Consider the following 4,557-nt stretch of genomic DNA (forward strand, 5'->3'; position numbering starts at 1 on the left):
ACCTTTGTTACTTACAGTAAAAACCAGGCTAGAATCTATGCGGAAGATAAAAATAAGGCGCCAACTATGCGTGATAATCTAATCTAACGGTCTGTTATACTCATAACTGTACTCGATGTTGCCTACGTTGTATAGGTCAGTGTCTACATGTGACGCTGATTATTCGGCCTCGATTGTGCTACCATAATCTAGTGGCCAATGACGGCCCGCCATACCCATCACTGTACATACTGTCGCTTACATCTACTACCTATAGTAAATACTAGGCCATTATCCACGCGAACCGATAAAAATAAAACATCAACTAGGCAGGATATCTTAATCCAACGGCCAACGACGGCCCGTCACACTCATACCCGTACGCGATTTCGCCTGCCGTGGCTACTCACGGTAACTATCGGGCCCGTAAATATGGTCGCAACTGAAAAAAATTCCTCAACCACACACAGTATGCTAATCCAACGAACAACGGTTGTCGTTCATATCTATACACGTTCGCCTGCAAACATCATGCCTTAAAAATACACAAGCACATTTAACCAAGCATGTTTTCATTTATTGATTGCATTGGTACAAAAGTAATGTATGACCAGTCCATTTCTCACTTTCGTTAAGCCGCCTTCACTCGACAGGATTTCTGGAAGGATAAATGTGTGATCAGTTACGACTCGCACTCATCTTCCGCAATATCATTTAAAACGCATAGTTGAGCGAAGTTGTACAAGGTTCACCAACCAAGTGTCTGATAAATCCCAGATCAGTGTCCACGCCGTGTTTGAAGTATTACTGTAATAAGGGTAAACTTACTAATTGCTCACTTAGTCCCATTGGCGCTAATGATTGATCCATGTGTACATCGGGATTTGGCACACATATGCATTATTGGGTGTAGCGAAGGTAAAGCATACGAGGGGCGTGTACTTGTCAGTTACGGCAACTAACCCGTTCTCACCCACGGTAGCAGTCTCATAAACGAGGAGCTCCTTTATGTCGTTCATGTCGAAGTATTGCAGCCTATCTTTCCTTCCAAAATCACAATGAGGTACTAAGACAGGCAAATCTGACGCGATACAACTGTCTAAGATGATGACAACGATCTAGCTGAAAAAGTAACTTTTGTCGGACACCTGGGCCATCGGCGTGGACTACCCTGGTTGCAGCATATGTAGCGGGCGATTCTCCCTTTATTGGAAAAACTAATTGAAAGCCTGGCAAAAAATGCCAAGTGAGTCACTAAACACACATAGAATGACGCCTCATAGGCAACTCGTTTTGAAGGGCCTCCACGGCTTCCTTAGGATGTAAAAGTACGATTCTGAGTTCACGTAATCCTACAACACCACCAGATATCCTTGACCTTATGTCTTTGCAAGCTTTGAGCTTAGTTGCGCAAAAGCTAGCTAATGCTCGTCTCCTACAATTACACATGTTCGCATCCGTTCGCATCCACCGCATAGCTGTTATCTACTTCAGAAAATCGATTGCCGTTTTCGAAATAAGGAAATGTTGTCTCACTGAAGTAGTTAAGGAATTGTGACCACTTTTCACAGCCTGTTATTTTAGGCCGCGGGCTAAATCGCATCAGAGTGCTCGAAAGCACATCTTTTTTGACACTTTCCCATTTTGGGTCTCAAATGACGAAATGGCTGTCTTGTTGTTTCTGCTGAATAGCAGCAATGAAACACAGTGCGCGTTTGATGAGCCCACGGATATCCTGATGCATGTCTCTTTGAAAAATATCAATCATGATAACAGCCATCAACGGTTTACTCAAGGTGCTCATGTACGGGGCTGTCAACGGAACCAAGTAGGGCTTTGCGATGACGGTATTGCTACCAACCTTCCCAGTTCGATGGCTTTCCCGTTGTTCACCGTTTCCCTAATGTTTTCTTCACCAGCGCGTTAAGTTCACCCACAAAACCGTCTCTGTCCGTTTAATTTGTGCCAGGATTTGAAAGCACCGGCTATCTTGTTCTGCTTATAAAGTCACTAATTCATCGACGGGCACTGCTGGTGGTCCGGTATGCCACCGAAAATTGAAGCTTGTTTTGCGCCAGATGTAGCGTGTGCTAACCAACACAAAAACAAAAAATACTTACCAGCTGTGACAAACTCCTTAAATTGTTTGGGACGCCCGCGGTACCGCAGAATTTTTGGTTGCGAATGTTCGCTCTGTTTTCAGTTTGCCTGGACAGAGAGGGCGTAACGATTCTTTACGCCGTTTTGAGATCATTTCCAAATCCGAGAGAAAACGCCAGAATAAACGGACCGCTTCTACAAAAGTTTTAGCCGTTTCCACAGATATCGTACACGAAGTTATTGACAACCGTTAAATCACGAATTCTGCGTACACTTTTGGCTCCGAGTTCGCTTAAACAACTTCTAAAACACTGCTGCAGCCTATGTACTATTAAATGCTGAAACTTCATGTTAAAGAATCCTTCCCTAAAACTACGGTTTCAGAGAAATTTTGTTTGTCCGTCTAAGGCTCGGCTAAATAATGCTTCAATAAACACAGTTATCCACTTCAAGCCCTTGGAGGCATCCGCTTAAACAAATTAGCCGTAAAGATGTAGTAAATGAAGCGGCAAACACAAAAGCACGACAGTTTCGGAAGTACGATTTTCATGCTCAGGATAACGATTGGCGAAGACGTACATCATCAACAGGAGGGGTATAAAATTGATAATCCAAAATGCGACCATCACGTCGATTGGGCGGACGCGGCGTATACAGGATAAGGAAAAAATGGTGTGCTTTTAAAAATACACCCATTTGCATATCGTTTTTGTTCACGGGGAACTCCTGAGGGAGTCTCTCTGAGAAAGACGGACGCGACGCCCAGAACCAATAGTGAAGGGAACAAGGTTGACTCTATTGGTTTCATGTGCGGGTGCGAGTGCTGATAGGATAGCGGGATTGTTGGAGTTGGTCGTGGGCGCTTCAACGGAGGCAGGCCTGAGACGATCAGTGGAGGCCGTATCATGCGTTCCGTTTTTTCTCTTAAACAAAGTATTCAAAATGACGTTCGATGACTTGGAATGATCATCATAACATGGTTGTAGAGGTTTTTTGTTGCGTCATGCCTTACAAATACGAATGTTGTAAAGGCGAGATGGGTTGAGTTGTGCTCTTTTCGTGTTATCGTCTTGTCGGCGTCGCACGAAATTCAGACATGCGGTTCCAGACGGGTGATCAATGTGACGGGTGGGTCGAGCTCTGCGATAGATGTGAACACGATTTCACCAGGTAAATTTAAAGTTGTACAAGATAGTAGTTTGGCTGGTGAGCAGTGAGGATCCTCCTTAATATTGGAGTGAATAGTAAGCAAAATGAAAAGTAAGGAAGACGACCACGAAGACGGATTCATTCGGACTGTCAGTGCTGCTTTAGGGTAGCGCTGGAAATGTTCAACCAGACCGCTGGAATAGGGGTGATACGCGGTTGTCGAAATCTGATGGGAACCGAATAGTGTCGAAGTGATTACACCGGAATTGTGAACCGCGATCGGTAGTAACGGAGGGGTGTGTTAGAGTTAATCACCAAGTACTGCAAAAGCAGGGCTACCGTTTCAGCCGAAATATCCTAAATGAGTTCAGCTACTGACCAACAAGGTGAGAATGAGTGAAATAGTTTGACGGGCGAAGTTGACCAACGTGTATGAATCGAGCATCAGGAGCTGCAAATGGACCGATATATGAGTTTGTATGCCAAATTACTGCACTGACAGGCGATACGCTGTTTGGCCCAAGATTTTGGATCTTTACTTGTGTAGGGCCGTAAAAAACGTACACCATTCAACCTCTTTGTTGCTCTGATTCCTGAATGAAAAGGTCCGTAAAAGTTGTGGAAAACGGATTCACGGACTCACGGATTGATACACAGGATCGAGGCTTTTGCCCAAATTTCCCGGGTCGGTTTTGTTCTTGTCGGTCAGTGGCTGTCGTTCATCTGAAAGGCACAAGTGAAAAAAGGGTGTAGCACACTACTCTGTATGTTCACAGCGCGGGACAGTATGCTTTTGGCGCGAGGATTTGCATAAATTAATATCTAATAGTACTTTAAACTGGGCTCTAGATGGATCGTGGACTGCCTTCGGAGGAAGATCATTCCACACAACTACTGCCCGAAATTAGAAAAAAATTTGTCTAATGAATGTATGTGCTCTGAGCTTGAAAATTTTCTTACCATGTCCCCACCGTGTGTTTGCTGGGTCAACGGTGAAAAACCTGTTTGCCAAGCTTTGTTCGAACAGGGCGTAAGTGATAATTAGGCCCTCTCAAAGGTGGCGATGCCCCAGGGGAAGGAGATCAAGCATCGCGAGACGCGTTTCTTAGTCCACGGATTTGAGGCGGGCAACCATTCTAATAGTGGCTCGCTGGACGCGCTTAATGAGGATGACGTCTTTCGTGCGTCCTAAGTGGACATACTGGTTGGCGTATTCCAGGAGCGGTCTGACGTAGACCCCATAGAGTGTCTAGAAGTTCATGCAAGTAATACGGGAGAAGGTGCGTCGAATCATCCGTATAATGGCTGATGACTTTTGGGCCGATTTCT

The sequence above is a fragment of the Opisthorchis viverrini genome (genome assembly GCF_000715545.1).
Source record: "Opisthorchis viverrini unplaced genomic scaffold opera_v5_9, whole genome shotgun sequence".
Lineage (NCBI taxonomy): Eukaryota > Metazoa > Platyhelminthes > Trematoda > Opisthorchiida > Opisthorchiidae > Opisthorchis > Opisthorchis viverrini.